Here is an 18,277-nt window from a genome sequence, read left to right on the forward strand (position 1 = left end):
GTAGAAAATTAATAGAACCTGGATCTGATACTGATATGATTGCATACATTTTTATGCTATGATATGGCATGAACATATTTTATTAAACAAGTTTTAGCATTCTAACAGGAAATTATCTCTGAGCTGTTTCTGTTACATTATTTGTAATTGACTGCTTTGAAACTGAATGATGAAAACTGGATTTTTGTAGTATTAATGCAAATATTGAGGAGACAAAGCAGTGTTATTTAATTTTTTGGGCCACAAGTCCAGGCTAAATAGGGTACAAAGGGAAAATTTAACATTATTAAACTATGTAAATATTATAATAATGACAATCAGTAATGATATTAGTAATACTATTGGCACAGAAATGAATGCATTTTATGACAATAGTATAAAAGGAGAAATAAGGAATTAGATGCAGTGATATAATGCAATGCACCTATCTAGAGATGGGTAGAATAAATTGTTGAGAGGGTCATAATCAGCAAAGATATATAGGATATATTAACCTTGATCAGGGAACAGTTGGTGTGTTGCTTGAGTGAACATGTTAGAAGAAATGTACATAGGCAAACCAGAATATGATGAAGGATACTACATTTTGCTTTACATGTTAAGATCAAAAAGGAAATATGAAATATAAATTAAGTTGGATTTCTTGTTGAAGATCTTTTAAATATAAAATCTAGTTGGCCTGTTGGTCCTTCTGATGAGTGAGTGGGAGAACTGCTGGATAACAACAGTGGCAGCATAGACTGGCAAATGAATAGATTGGAAACACAGGAGAGTGGAAGCTGAATGGACTGCAAGTGATGTTGTAGAGCTACACATAACATGTTTCCTTGATAAAAGAAATTTATAGCGATTAGTATGGAGTCAGATAGACAACACAAAACTAAAAAGAGGGTTGCATAAAGAAATTGTGAAAATGCAATAACTTAATGAAAGGGGAGTAACAGAGGAGACATGGAATTATTAGCAGCATTATATTGCCTAAGGGCAGTATGTCAGGTAAGATTAATTTATATTTATTACTGCTTGGTAGTAACTTGATTAAAGTGTAGCTATCATTCTAAGTCTTTTGGATTAAGCACTTGGGCTTCAGACCAGTTGTTTTACATTAGGAAGGTTTGTGGCCTGCACTGTGGTGGCAGGACAGGTAGCTTACATCCTTCTAAGTTGGGAACTGCTGATTGAGTGCTCAGTGTCTGTTATTCTAAAAGTGTATTAGTTCTGGTTTAAGCACTTGGGCTTCAGGCCAGTTATTTTACATTAAGAAGGTTCATGGTCTGCACTCTTGTGGGAGGAGAGGCTGGACTCTGCCCTTCTGAGCTGGGAATTTCTGGTTAAAGGCTTATAGTGCCTGCATTTTTGAACTGTTTCTTACTGAAATTGGTACACCTTGTTTGCTATAGCATATACTAGATCCAGGCCTGCTGAATCTAGCTTTGTTTGTATGCTTGTTATTTCCCTGAAAAGCTAATACCACCTAAAACACGGCTTTTCAGCGCTTCTGTGGATCCCTAGTGATATCTACATTGCTTACTGTACTTATTTCCTTGTTTCACTTGAAAGAAAGTTACTGTTGTCGTTTTTGCAATTAAGTTACCTGTAACACATTGCATTTAAGTTACCTGGCACTTGCTCACTAAAGCAATTATATAAGTCAGCACTAAAAAATGAAAAGCACTAAACCCTCACAAACTCCCCTTGAGTACCTTGTTCCCCATTGGCCCTTTTTTTCAATTATAAAGGAATTCCCAATACTATTCTAGCATGTCCAAAGGTCAGTTGTCAATCTCCTCTCTGGTCCAGCTGGTGAATCTGGGAATCTTGAGGCAATGTTACAACTGCCTCATGTACACAGACAACCCTCTCCTCCTCCCAACAAATTCCAACACATGTGAGAGATGCAACCATATAGCCAAACTGGAGGCTAAGCTCTCTCAACTCAGTACTGGTGTAACCAGTCAGGAGGAGAAGGAAACCACACTCACTACAATTCCAGACTCACATAGACCTACCACAACATCAAACCAAACACATAAACATACAAAAACATACTCGGAGGCTCTAAATAAAAATCTACCTAAGCAGCAGAGACCTCCAAAGCAGACACCCAAGCAACCGCTACCCCAAAACAAAACAAGTGCAACAGCTCACAAAGCCAGTGTGCCGAACAGTCACAGCCCTTAAGGCTAAACAACACACCTGATACACTTGTAATAGGTGACTCTATCTTCAGGCACACTGACGTCCCGCTCACCAGGCTGAACAAGGAGAAGGTCACGGTGAGCTGCCTGTCGGGCGCTAGGATCTGCCACATAACACAAGCACTCAGGTCACTCCAAGGCAAGTACAAATATGACTCAGTCATTGTCCATGCTGGTGTGAATGACCTGAGATGTACCTCCCTAGACTACATGAAAAGAGACATTCAGGAGCTCTATGAGCATGTAGCCCAGGCCGGTATGACCCTGACCTTGAGTAGCATCTTACCCTCACCAAGAATGATGCCACAATATGAAGACAAGATGATCAATTTCAACAATTGGCTTAAGTATTGGTGTCATTCAAAGGGGATCCAATGCCTATCAGCCTGGGATGACATGCTCGACAAGCCACGATGCTTCGCTAGGGACGGCTTGCACCTGTCACCCCTGGGCTTTCGGATATTAGCAAAGGCTCTTGCTACCCCCATAGTGCCTTTTTTAGGCAAGGCTCAAAAGACAAACCCACCTCCATAGGTATCACAAGGGATAAGAAACTAAGAGTAATGCTACTCAATGCCAGAAGTCTAAACCTCAAGATGCACGCACATTCGGCATTAAGTAGACTGCTGCCTATGTGGTAGTTCAAAGGTACAGAGTTTTTACCAAAGGGGATGACAATGCACTTTTTGGCATTGAGCTTGAGGCCATGGCTCTGACACCAGGCATCTGTCTCAGTGAGGCCCTTCTGTAGGATATCCACATCATTTGGGGACTCGACTATGGCTCCTAGTTTGCAGTCATCTGCGAACTTCATTAGCCAAAGGCCTTCTGTGATAGCCTGTGTTTCAGAGAAGTAGATACGAAACAGGAGAGGTCCCAGGACTGAACCCTGTGGTACTCCACTTGTCACTGGTTTGAAGTCAAATTTGGAGTCTACAACCTTCATCTACAGCTTTGGTGACTGCCTCAAAGAAGTCGATCAGGTTCAGGAGGCATGATCTGCCTTTCACAAACCCGAACTGGGTGGGGTCCAGAGTTTGGAGGTTACCAATGTCTTTGTTTATGAGTTCCATGATGATACGTTCCATGGCCTTACAGACCAGGCTCATCAGGCTAATAGGGCGATAGTTCCTGGGATCAGTGGTGGCTCCCCCTTTCTGGAGAGGACTAAATGTTGCTGTGCGCCATTCAGTGGACACAGAGCCTGATGTGAGGCTATGATTGAACATGGTGCTTAGGTAGGGAGCCAGTTTGTTCTGATGTTTTTGTAAAACGCAGCCTGGGATGTTGTCCGGTCCCATGGATGCTGTGTTTTTGGCTTTAGATAGTGCAGCTTTTACCTGTGTAGTTGTGATTACAGGGACTCTGCATTCTTCCTGTATATATATATGGGCCCTTTAGGGGGTGAAAGGAGTATAAAGTTAGCACTGAACCTATCTGCCAGGATGTTGGCAATATCAGTTGGTTCTGTCATTTTCATGCCATTGTGCTGCAACTCAGAGCAGATCTGGGTGTTACCATTGAGATTCTTGACATAGCTATAGAATGCTTTTTGGAGATGTGGGGATATTCAGCTTTGGGTATGATTGGTGGCTGCATAGCTGGCTTGGTAAACTTTGGTTTATGGAAGTAATAGGAAATGAGATTCATTTAGCTATAGATACTATGGGATAGTAGGCGTTGGGAGGATGGTCTAATGGTTAAGGTGTTTACCTTACAAACACAAGGTACAGGGTTTGAGTCTCACAGGGGATAATTGGCTATGCTTAAAATGGCTCGCAAAGGCAGTTAGCCTAGTACTAATCTATGAACCTATGAATATTATGGCATCTCATTTTCTGTTACTTATGCAGCATGGACTCCACTAACTTTATGGCACTGGCGCAGAGTGTAGGTATGCTTACTTGTGACCACTCTGTGTACAGCATCAAACATTAATCACTCCTCAGTGTGCAGCATAATCTAATCTTCTGCATTCTGATCATATAATGAATCACAGAAAATCAGCACATTCACTACAACACAGAAAAGAAATGAAACTACATATTCCACAGGAAAAAATGCATAACCCCCACCAAAACATCTATGCTCACCTAGTCAAACTACTAGAAATTATATTCTCCAACATTAGAAAGAAACAAGATTAAAATAAAATAATAAAAGTAAAAGAAAATTGCAACATCACAACAGCAATCAGCCAATCAGCCAATCAGAAAATGATATTATTGGCAAAATTAACTCAAATCTAAAACTCTACACTAAGTAAGATTAATGTGACTAAAACATAACAGTTAACTAAAGTATAAGACAAGCACTTCTAAATATAGGTCTCACTACACTTCCAAAATGTTGCCAAAAATTACCTGACCATGTTAAAAACACATTAGAATTTACTTGAGAACAACAGAAGATCAATTATCAATCTCCTCTCTGGTCCAGCTGGTGAATCTGGGAATCTTGAGGCAATGATACAACTGCCGCATGTACACAGACAACGCTCTCCTCCTCCCAACAAATTCCAACACATGTGAGAGATGCAACCATATAGCCAAACTGGAGGCTAAGCTCTCTCAACTCAGTACTGGCGTAACCAGTCAGGAGGAGAAGGAAACCACACTCACTACAATTCCAGTCTCACATAGACCTTCCACGACAGCAAACCAACACATAAACATACAAAAACATACTCGGAGGCTCTAAATAAAAATCTGCCTAAGCAGCAGAGACCTCCAAAGCAGACACCCAAGCAACCGCTACCCCAAAACAAAACACGTGCAACACATAGCTCACAAAGCCAGTGTGCTGAACAGTCACAGCCCTTAAGGCTAAACAACACACCTGATACACTTGTAATAGGTGACTCTATCATCAGGCACACTGACATCCCGCTCACCAGGCTGAACAAGGAGAAGGTCACGGTGAGCTGCCTGTCAGGCATTAGGATCCGCCACATAACACAAGCACTCAGGTCACTCCAAGGCAAGTACAAATATGACTCAGTCATTGTCCATGCTGGTGTGAATGACCTGAGACGTACCTCCCTGGACTACATGAAAAGAGACATAGAGGAGCTCTCTGAGGATGTAGCCCAGGCCGGTATGACCCTGACCTTGAGTAGCATCTTATCCTCACCAAGAATAATGCCACAATATGAAGACAAGATGATCAATTTCAACAACTGGCTTAAGTATTGGTGTCATTCAAAGGGGATCCAATGCCTGTCAGCCTGGGATGACATGCTCGACAAGCCACGATGCTTCGCTAGGGACGGCTTGCACCTGTCACCCCTGGGCTTTTGGATATTGGCAAAGGCTCTTGCTACCCCCATAGTGCATTTTTTAGGCAAGGCTCAAAAGACAAACCCACCTCCATAGGTATCACAAGGGATAAAAAACTAATGCTACTCAACGCCAGAAGTCTTAACCTCAAGATGCACGCACTCGAAACTCTCCTTAGCATGGAGAACATTGATATCTGTGCAGTAACAGAAACCTGGTTCAAGGCTCCCTAGAGCACCCCAGCACTACCAGGTTATACCTCATACCATGCTTTTTGGCCCCAAAACTTGAACCAAACCACAAAAGGAGGGGGAGTATCAATATTCATCAAAGATAACCACACCTCCAGGTTGGTGACACAGCACGAAGCATCAGAGACTATCCATGTGCAACTAACCGTGGGTAAAACTGCCTTCCAGTTTATAGCCTGCTACAGACCATCCTCTCAAACCCAGGAACCTCACTCGGCCTTCCTGAGAACACTGGAAAATATGAAGGTCTCTCCAAACACCATTATATTGGGTGATTTCAACTACCCAAACATAGACTGGGAGCATTACTCTAGCTCCAACACCCTAGCCCAAAGGTTCCTAGAATTTATAAACTCATGTGCTATGGAACAACTTGTTACCACTCCCACAAGAGGGGAAAACATACTGGACCTGATCATCACAAACATGGGGACTCTATGCTCCAGACCAGAAGTGTATCCCTCACTGGTAAGATCAGACCATAAACTAATCTCACTGGATATTCACATCCCGACCCCATCCCCTGCCCAGAAAACCACAGTGAAAAACTTCTCTAAAGCAAATTTCACACTCCTCAAAACCAAGGTGGAATCCTTCAAACCCCCCAGGCCTGTGGAAAATACGCCCAGAACGCAGAATCCTTTGTAAACGCATTCTATGAACATGTTCAGGAATGCATGGATCATGCAATCCCAAATAAAACCAAGACCCAGTCCTCCAAAGGCAGATGTCCTGTCTGGTGGACCCCAGCCATAAACAAACTATACAATAGAAGAAGGAAGCTACTACATGATAGAGCAAAATCCCAAAAAGGGAAGGCATCTCTGATCAGTATTAGCAAAAAAACTACAGGCACTCATAAAATCGTCTAAGGCCAGCTTCGAGAGAAAAATTGCACAGGACACTAAGGATAATCACAAGGCTTTCTTTAGTTATGTTAGGAACCTGGGTGGGAATTCCCAGATATGCTCAGAATTAGTCCAAAATGACAAAAAATACACCGAACCCACAGACATTGCCAACATCCTAGCTGACAGGTTCAGTGCAAACTTCTCCCCCCCTCCCCACCAAAGGGCAAATATCTATCCCAGCAGAGTGCTGCCCCCCTGACATCTCAGATGCTCAGGTAAGAGCCGCCCTCTCCAAAGCAAAAAACACAGCATCAATGAAACCAGACGGTGTCCTGGGCTGCATCCTACATGAACTCCAAGAAGAGCTAAACCCAAACATAAAACTACTGTTCAATCTCAGCCTTACTACAGGATATGTACCCAAAGAGTGGCGTACAGCAACAGTGGTCCCTCTCCACAAAGGTGGTGCCTCAATGGATCCTGGAAACTATCACCCCATAAGCCTGACTAGCTTGGTCTGCAAAGCTATGGAAAGGATCATCATGGACCTCATAAATAAAGATATTGGGGACCTACAGACACTGGATCCTACCCAGTTCGGCTTTGTTAAGGGCAGATCCTGCCTCTTAAACCTGGTCGATTTCTTTGAAACAGTCACCAAGGCCATTGACGAGGGGAAGGTGATCCACACAGCCTACCTGGACCTTGCAAAAGCCTTCGATACAATACCCCACTTGGGCATTATAGATAAGCTCACCAGCTTAAATATAAACCCCTATGTCACTAGATGGGTTGCAAACTGGCTCAAGGACAGAACCCACATGGTTAGAATTGCTGGAGCCATGTCAGACTCCAAACCAGTTACAAGTGGCATCCCACAAGGCTCAGTCCTGGGACCTCTCTTGTTCGGTATATATTTCTCGGAGGTACAGGCCAACACGGAAGGACTGTGGCTGACCAAGTTCGCAGACGACTGCAAACTGGGCCATAATCGACTCTCCAGCTGACACAAGCATCCTCCAAAAGGGCCTCATAGAAACAGACAACTGGTGCCAGAGCCATGGCCTCAAGCTAAACGCCAAAAGTGTATGGTCATCCCTTTGGCAAAACAAAGTGCCCACAAATTACCACATAGGTGGTAATCCATTAAGTACAGAAGAAGTAATTAGGGACCTGGGGACCCAAGTTGATAGCCATCTCTCATTTGACAACCACGTGGCCAAAGTGGTTAGAAAAACATTTTATATAGCCCACCTAATCATGAAGGGATTCACATTTAGATCAGGGGAGGTCATCATGCCTCTTTACTCATCCTTCATCAGGCCCATAATTGAGTACAATGCCCCTTTTGGGATGTACCTTACCAGACACCTGCAGCAACTGGAAAGACCCCAAAAGTACCTCACCAAGAGGATCAAAGGGCTCAAACAGATGCCATATGCTGCCCGGTTAAAGAAACTCCAGCTCTACTCAGTGATATACCACCTGCTCAGAGGCGATCTGTTCCTGATATATAAATCCATGTCCAACCCGGAATTAATGGACATGCTGTACCTCAGAAAATCCAAATCCCATCGATCTACGCGCTCGAGAGACTTGAACCTCAGCACTGGAATAAATAGGACATGCTGGAGGGACAGATTCATAATCCAGAGGCTCCCTTCACTTTGGAATAAAATCCCAGTCCAGGTTAGGCAGAGTCCCTCATTGACTCTCTTCAAAAGGAATCTTGATGAGTGGATGGGAGATCATAGGTTTACTCCGGGTATCACTTCTGTGTCACTGTTAGACAGAGGCACAGTATACTAACCTCGAAAAAGGGCATAGCAAAATTAATTTAAAATGTGTGGCGAAAGCCAAACACACTCTGGCTAGGCTTATAAATGCCCTAGGGCAGATAGCCTAGTATGAACCTATGAACCTATTATAGGTTTATAGGTGTGTACTAAGCTAACAACCATAAGGGCCTTTTTAAGCAGGCTGCCTGTGTCCATTAGATACATAGGTGCCAAACCAGGAATGAGTTTCCTTTTCCCCATTCAACTGTCCAAGTTACAATAGAATTGATGGGGAGCCTTTTTCAGAGAAGAAGGTTGTCTCTGGGATATTTACCTGTCTCTCCAGCATGTCCTATTTATATCACGGGCAAGGTTTAAGTCTTTAGAATGGGCAATCCTGGTGCTGTTTGTTTTCTGGAACTGGAGTAGGTCCATCTGGGTGGGGTCTTACAAAGCCTTGCATGCCAGGCATAGATCTCCCTTCAACAGGCTGTAGGAGGCAAAATATAAAGATAGGACTTTGTGGTGGTCTGCATAGGACAGGTTAGTTATGCCCTGTATTCTTTCAGGAAGGAACTTCTGCAGATGTTCCAATTGTTGGTTGCGCCTGGTTAGGTAAATACCAAAGGGGAAACTGTACTCAGTGCTAGGTCTGATGACTGCCAGATACAGTGGAACAATGACCTCCTTGGATCTGGATCCCTTACCTTTGTTTATAAGTTGCACCACATTGAATGATTTCCTCACTACTGTAGACATGTGATGGTCAAAGGCTAGATAACTGTCTATGTGTGTCACCAAGTCCCTGACTACTAGGTTGACTGTTAGAGGTGTGTTGTCAATTTGATAGTTACTAGGGGTGGATGACTTCCCAAAGGATACTATCATGCATTTCTTGGCATTTAGCTTTACTCCATGGCTCTGACACAAATTATTTGTCTATTTCAACACATTTTGGAGAACATTAGTGTTGGTGGGGATTCTGTGACTGCTCTTAATTTGCAATCATCTGCAATTCTGCTCAGCCAAAGGCTTTTGAGATTGATCTTGACTTCAGAAAAGTAAATCCCTAAAAGGACAGTCCCAGTACTGATCCCTGGCAGACGTCACTTGTGACTGGCCTCTTTATAGAGGTGGACTGCCCATTTCTAACTTCCTGTGTCTTGTCTGTGAGCTGGCTATCCACTGGGTGACATAAGGGTTTATACTTAACCTCTTGTGTTTACCAATAATGCCTGAATGGGGTATAGGTCATATGCCTTTGCCAGGGCATGGTAGGCAGTGTGAACTATTTTACCCTCATTCATTGCTTTGGTGACCTTCTCAAAGAAGTCCTCCAGGTTGACTAAGCATGACCTGCCCTTGACAAAACCAAATTGTGTTGGATCCAGTGTTTAGAGGTTTCCTAGGTTGTAATTGATCATTTCCATGATAATTCTTTCCATGGGTTTGCATAGGAGACTAGTGAGACTTATGCATCTGGAGTTTCCAGGATCCATAGATGGCCCACCTTTGTGCAGAGGATGACTTGCTCCTACTACTATTGAACTGTCTAGGTATCTGTCTTCCATATTGCCATCATTTCTGCCTGCAAATCCTGGTATTTTATGACCTTGTCTCTCTCTGTATATAAGATACTGTAGTCACTGGGTGTAGCAATTTCTATTATCAATACCACTTTTGTCTTCTTTTCAAGGACTGGTATATCTGGTTTTCTCACATCTATTTTTTTAAACTGTTGGTAATGGGTGATCCCATGTGATATAAACTTCATCATTTTCTATAATGCTTTGTGGCTCACGTTTCCAGTGTTTTTCTGCTGTTACAATATTATAATGTTTGCACAATCCCCAGTGCAACAGTCTTGACACACTATTATGCCTTTTAGTATACAGTCCTTCTGCCATTAGTTATCACAACCAGCAACAAGATGTGTGACCTTTTCCAATTCTGTTTTACAAAACCTACATTTGTCTGTTTCGCTTTGTAAACCAACGTGTACATAGTCCACTATCTTGGGCCGTCAATATTAACCTTTCATCTTTTGGTTTCAATCCACCTCTCCTTACCCATTTCTGCATTCAATCCTGATCAACATGAGGCTGTTCCAAGAGTTTTCTATACATGCAACTATATTTATGTATTTTCCACATTTCTTGCCTTCTCATTTGATCCTTCACTTAATATTCTTTCTTTTGTTTTTTGGCATATTCTGTTGCTGCCTGATTTTTATCTACTTCTGGTTTGAATCCTTTCCCACTTGATTTCAATATGCTTCTGCTAAACTAAGCAAGGAAGTCATCTTAGACTTATTCTCCTCATGTTTCAAAACTTTCACTATGTTTGGATCTTGTGAGGTCAGTAGATATATATGTAGTCCAAGATTGCAGATGTATATATGTAGTCAGTTTCGAGGAGCCCCATACCTCCTTCAGAACGGGGAATACATAGCCTTGGTATACAATGATTTTTATAAATCATTTGATAAGCATGAAGCATCCTTCTTGTTTTCCTGTCCAACTTATCCAACACCTTTTGGGGCCAGTCAGTCACTACAAAACTGTAAGTTAGGACAGGAAGAGCAAATTGGTTTATAGCATGGACTTTGTTCTTAAATGTCAACATTGTTTTCAGTATTAATTTTAGTCTTTTAAAATAACTAAAATAATACTTAAGAAGTTTTATTTGCATTTATTAACATTTTATTGAGCATTCATCAATTCCCAAATATTTATACACTCCGTCTTGCAAATGTTCTTTTATAGCACATTCCTGGCCCAAACTGATTTTTTCTTGGTGCTGCAGCTTTCCTGCATTAAAGGTTGTTTTTACACATTTACCCAAGACCAAATTACATTCTTATATCATCTGAAAAAGGGTTGACCACTTGCAGTTGTGCTTTCAGTTCCTCATCTGATGAAGGATTTACTTCAATTTGTCAAACTGCCATAATATCAAATCCCATTTTTTTCAACGCTGGAAATATCGAACCTCACTTCATCGAAGCACCGGGATCTACAAACATCTTCCCATCTTCCCCCTAACCCACCTTGATGGGGGGCTAAACCACCCACACCCCCCCTAACTAAATATACCAACTCTGAAATTGCACTACAGTTGGGAAAAAGGCAAAGTTCACTGTCTTTCACAACAGGTTACTTACTCTGGGAAAATCTTTGTACCTACAGTGCTTTAATTAAGTGAGGTTCGATATTTTCAGCATCGACAAAATGGGATTCGATATTATGGCACTTCGACAAAATAAGGTAGACCCCTGATGAACTATACAGTTTTAAATCACTTACAAAAAGAAGATGGGAAATCTTTAATCTTTGTTGTTTTCTGGGAGCCAAATTATAGCCTTGACCTAATCTATTAAGTAGACAGCTTAATAGGTTAAGGGCAAGACAAAAGAGCAGTGGTGACAAAGAGTCACCCTGGAATATCTCCCTTTGAATTTTTATCCTGGAATAATAATTTGTCCTTTATCATGGTTTAACTGAAAAGTGGTTTGCCACTATTTCATGGTTGCTGTGATGTAATTGATCAATGTAGGATGTATCTTATACATTTTCAAGCACTCTTATCCATGAATGTGGGATACTGTCAAATGCTTTTTTGTAGTCTATCCATGCCATACTTAGATTCTTCTGCTTCTTACACTTCTACATTATGACTTTATTTAAAAACAAATGAACCTTTATTCCATATGACTTTTTGTTACCCTTTTGTTCTATTGCCATGATTGAGTTTTCTTCTAGATGACTATAAACTCTGTAAGCATCAATTCCAGTGTATAGTGTATATGTCATTAGAAGGCAAGTTATTGGTCTATAGTTTTTAGGATAACTTGCAGGTTCACTCTTAAGTAGGAGTATTGTTTTCCTGTTGTTAACCAGGCTGATGTCTGTTTGGGGTATGCATAGAAATAGTTCTTACTAATGGCTAAATCTTCATATAATGATACTAATACTTTTTAGTCAGAAGTTAGGTACTGCATCTGGGCCTGGGAATTTCCAGTTAGGAGCTTTTCTTAACTTTGTTTCAATCTCTCTGGCCGTTACTTCATCCCATTTCATATCCTGTACATTTGAACTTCTTATGCTTGCTTTTACTTCTTCTATCCGTTTAACATCTTCGTTATGTTCCACAGGATGAAAGGTGAATATTTAATATACAACACAGTGATTGAAACTATAGATTCATTTAAGGACCTGGTTATATGGGTAAATCCAGCTTTGAGTTTTTGTAATCATATCAACCAATTAGTTAATGATAATTATAGATCTATAGGTTGTATAAAAGTCTAGGAAATCAGAAATGATGACATCGTTGTTTATTAGTTACATTAGTTCCAAACCTAAGTATGGAATAACAATATGGAAACCTTATAAGAAAATAAGCATGAGTAAACTTGAAAGAGTACAGCGGAAGTATACCAAGGGCATCCATGGATGTGAAAATGTAAGTTATTATGAAAGACTAAAATATCTGAATGTGTACATTGTCTCATAGATATCTAAGAGGAGATCTTATTCAGATGTATAGGGCATTTAGAGACAACTATTTCTGGGAATGTTTGGGGTTATCAAAAAGTACCAGAGAACAGCTTATATAGACAATTCTATAGGAATGAGAAGTGTACTCATTGGTTCTCTGAGAAAGCAGCAGATGCATGGACTAGACTACCAAATTACATTAAAGCAAGTACTAGTTTAGATATTTTTAAGAACAACCTGGACACTTATTATGGGAACAAGTGTTTTGGTATATTGGCAAGCTAGAAGGGCATTAATGCCCGTGCTTGAAATATTTGTATGTATGTATGTATGTAGGATTGTCATGGATATTTCTCCAAAATTCATCTATTTCCTCTTTTTTAGTGGTGTTTCCATTCTTTTTGCATTGTTTCCCACTTCTCTATAAAACTTATTTGGCTCATCAATAAATGGCTTAGTTTGTACTTTTCCTTTATATTTTTCTGCATATCTTCTAAGTTTTTCTGCCTGTGCTGATATTTTTAGTTTATTATTTGTGATAGTGTATGATAGATCCTGATCTGTTCTGTTACCGTGCATTGTTTGTATCACATCTATCTTTCCGAGTATTTTTTCTTGATCTGTTCCCTCTTCTATACTCTTCTAACAGTGACACTTCTTGTCTTAATTGCTTTATAGTTTGTTCTATACGATAATTCCATGATGGGATTCGGATTCTCCCATTCCTTTCCCTTACTACCCTGTGTTTTTCTGGTAAGACTTTATCTGTCATTTAGTGGCACAATAATATATCCTATTTACTTCCATTATATCAGCTGAATCTGTATGAACAGTCCTTATTACTGTGTTCATTTGTTTTATCAAACTTCTAACTTTTTGGGTTTTATTGACTTTCTGTAGTCTATTTCTTTCATTGATTTTAATATGTCTGTCCACCTCTAGTAAAGAAAACAACTCTTCTTTTAGATCATTTTCTTCTAAGCTGAGGGCACATTCTTTGTTCTCCATTTCCTGTGGACTTTCTATTGAAAATTCCAGAGCATCTACCTATTCTACATTCTCTTCAGTTTTGTCCTGTGTCATCCATTGCCCTTTTATATGGGAACTCACTGGCCTATCATGCCACAACATTAACTGCATCAGAGTTGCCACAGTTTCCTGTTCTTTCCCTTGCTGTGCAACTCCAACTGAACGTTTCTATTGGTTTCCTATGGAAGGTTCTAAAATACCTTCATATGGCAACTGATCAGATGATTCCCGCTCCACTGGTTTCTCCTTAATTTGGGGATCCATTGCTGTAGCCTGCTGTGATGTTATCAGAGTTAGATTTTCTACACTAAATCCTTCACTTCGCAGGTTATCCATAACCACATTTGCTGTTTATTTAACTTCTCCATTACTGATTTTTCTACTTTTCCTCTTTGTTTTCTTACTTTTTGTATTGTAAAATTTTCCATGTCTGGATGCCTTTGCCTGTACTTTTCAAATATCTTTGGTGTCGCTTTTTTGTATGAATTACATTTGTTTTCTCCTTTGCATAAATATAATGCAACATAATAAACCTCTTTTTCTTTCCCATGTCCATATTTCTTCTTCAGATGTCTCCTGCACCTCCTGTTCCTCCTTACTTTGGGGACTCTTTGTTTCATCATGCTGGGATATAACCTGTGTTAGACTTTCTACGCTAAATCCTTCACTTTGCAGGTATTCCATAACTTCAGCTTCTATTTTTTTTAACTTTTGCTTTATTGATCTTTTGTTCTAAGTTCCTTCTTTGTTTTCTTACTTTTTGTATTGTGAACTTTTCCATATCTAGATGCCTTTGCTTGTATTTTTCTTCTAATATCTTTGGGGCTGCCTTTCTGTATTGATTAATTTGGCTTTCTCCTTTGCATAAATATTGCACCATATCAGATCTCTCTTTCCCATGTCCATATTTTTTTATACCTTTCAAAAGTCTCTAGATTTTGTTTTTTATATTTTCACACTTCCTTAGTTCCTTCTTTTTCCGAACGCCCCCAAGGTTTCTTGGTCTGTATAATGTTTTTCATAAATCTGTTGTATTAATGAACACATTTTTTTATTTGAAGCTTCTAACGGTTTTTCTTGTGGCAGTATTTTTCATTCCTCTAATTTCTCTCTTAATATTTTTTGTATATCTTCTGTCCAGAAATTCTGGGCTTCTTGCATAATAGTAACAATACAAAATTTCTTTCTTATCCTCAATAGTCCACTCTGTTGTCTTTATGGCTCTTTTTGGCCTATTAGTTTTTGCGATTTTTGTGGACTACTACTTTCTTCTTCAACAGTGGGGACCATCCTCCCCCGGGGCCTGACATAGCCCCATTATAGGAATATTTCCACGTCTTGAAGATTCTACACTGTCATTTTTTCCAGTCCTGGCACCAGTGTGCCTACCAGGATTGGACACTTTTTACCCTGGGTCTTGTGCACCCAGCTATCTTTTATTTTTTAACCTACTTCTGTCCATGATATATGCTATATAAAATACAGTCTATACATCAGTGTTGTCTTAGTGAGATTTTATGAAAAACAGGGTTCACCTCATGAAGGTACTCACAAGGACTTGAGGATGAATTCAGTTCCATCAATACTACTCTCCTTTGCTTGCTGACCTATCATCTCTCCATTCAGATGCCAGTGCACAGTGTGGCCTAGCTTATGAGCCATTAATACAGAATGTACTATAGTGACTCTATTTCAATTAAAGTGTGGAATTACATGTATATTACCTGTATCATACTACTGACCTCACGCAATGCCATTTAGGATTGGACACAATGTTGTCCAAGTGGCCACAATGAACAATTCAGAAATATTAAGGAATCAAGCCCTCATTTGTATAATCACTGCATAAAGAAGCTCAAATCAGTGACATAAGCACAACAGGTTTATAGAGAGCCACACTGCACTATGGAAACGGTTGTAAACCTTTAATTAGGGAATGTGGGACAGGTGGTGTCAAAAAGGAGTAAGAAAAAACACTGGAAACCTGCCAACTTAAGTGCATTTCATTCCACAATACTTCTTGCAAATGTAGTTTTCAAAATGTTCATGATTTGAAATACAAGCTAAAGTAATTGTGACAGTAGCTGTGAGGCCTTCCTCAATGGGAGGGAAACTACTATTTGAAGCCTATTAGTTGCTTGAGTGGAAGGGCTATTCAGAGTAATGGAAGGCACACACAGTGGCAAATAGGCAGGACAGATCCAAAAGAACTCAGACCAGCCTTGAAATGGGACATGCCAGCACACATATTCATCTGTGTATAGGGGGTTCCTATTGAAACGTCGAAAATGCAATTGTTCGAATTGCTAAAGGTCGATCTTTATTGATTGAACAATTACATTTTCGAATGCTCTGGAAAAGTTATTAAAAAAAAAGGTAAAGTAAAGGGTGTACGTAGGGGGTCAAGACCCTCTGCACCCCCCACACCCCCACTACTTAAATATACGAACTCCGAGATCGCTACAGAGTAGGAAAGGGAAACCTGTATTTATATAGAAAGTATTTCCATTAGATGATGATTCACTGCCTACCCTTACTAACAATAAGTGTGTTTTGGGTTCCATAGAGACATTAGGGATACTGCCTGCAAGGGCACTGGCAGCAAATGAGGCATTTACCCACAAAATACCACACAATTAATTCTGCATTGTGGGTATGCACCTTATGGTGGTTAGACTTACAGTGGGCTTTGTGATTTGTTGTGTGGATTTGTAATTATTTGTGTTCACTTGAAAAAAAATATTGGGTAACACCACTGTGGAACTTCTACGGCCTGATGTTGGATCACCATCTGTCTCTAATGATGATGATGATGGCAATGATGAGCTGGCACAGAGATGGAGTACAAAGGGTGTGTGTTGAACACAGGGAATGTGACTATTTGATCCCCTATGTAGACTATGGAAACAGCCTGTGTGTCTGTGGACACCCAGGAGACTCACACCACCTGGGACGACAGGTTACTGAGGGTACTCATAGCCAGTGGAAGGTGATACAATCTATAGATGAGTCAAGAGCATCTGCCACAAACCCCATAGTTAAGTTACATACACACACGGATGTAAGTACCAGTGCTTATTAGAGACATGGATACCACTATCCTTCTGAAGTAGCTTTGTCAACAATCACGATGCAATGTACGTGCAGGGAGTAATGTATCATGGAGACACATGATAGTACCACCTCAGCCATTTCTGAGTTAGTACTTCTTATGTAGGGTGCCTAGGATGATCTGTGGAAGTGCATGTCCTGTATGTGTGTCAGCTTTGATAGACTAAGTCACATACTAGAACATGCCATGTCTTCTCATGCTCACATGCTGTACAACAGGTGCTGCCCACAAAGTCGTTTCACTGCTACGTCTACAGATAGTAGCCATAGCAACCATGGACCACCTAGAATGTAGTCACACAGAGGTTGCACTTCCACAGCTACATCTAACGTGGAGGTGACCATTGCTAGGAGAGCGCTTCCCTAGAATTATGCCAGTCATGGCAGTGGCACATCTGGTACTGGACATCATGCATAGTCATGCAGTATACTAACATCTATCTAAGGCTATGATACAACCCATACATCTCTTGGTAGAGACTGCTGTCTTGAATGGGGGTGGACACATGGTGGCCAGCCATCTACCATGCATTCCTGGGACCTGTTGAGTAGATCAAGCTGCATTGCTCCAACTACTGTTGAGGCTGTGTCCCAGCACACGTGCACACACACACACACACACACACACACACACACACACACACACACACACACACACACACACACACACCACCACCACTACAGCCCCCCCATTGCCTTGCACACTCATATATACAGTGATACTGGCCCTTCACAAAGGCTTGTACATTAATCCCCACCTCCTAGTCCCCCTAGCAAAACCAGCACATTGCCACAGTGCATTCTTACTTATTATCTTCAGCACTCGCACATTTTCATGTAAACAACATAGTGCATTTGTGCTCCCTCTTCCTCCTGTAGAAATAGTGATAACTATGCCCTGCCCTTTGTACTTTGTGACTTGGGTTGCCTGTGTCTGATACATAGTGTAGCCAGTCTACTCATGGGTAAGCACAGCCTGGTGTTGAGTTTACATGCATCACTTTTACTGCAAGTGTGAATGCTGTGCTATAGGCTGAATCTGTATGTAAGCTGCTACCTTTTTGCCTGTACCATGGCATACTGTGCCTGCCTCCATCTAGCATGCTCACTCCCTTCTGATGGATCCTCCGCTGACTCCTCATCTGGCTTAGCCTCTATTGTCTGGTGTGTTAGGGGCTGTTCCTCCTGCAGTTGCCCCCTGCTTTAACTGCCTCCCAAGTATGAGATTGTGTAACACTGCACATGCTGAACAAATTTGAACACATGAGGCAGGGTCACACTG

The sequence above is a fragment of the Protopterus annectens genome, chromosome 6.part1 (assembly GCF_019279795.1).
Source record: "Protopterus annectens isolate FY-2018-M chromosome 6.part1, PAN1.0, whole genome shotgun sequence".
NCBI lineage: Eukaryota > Metazoa > Chordata > Ceratodontiformes > Protopteridae > Protopterus > Protopterus annectens.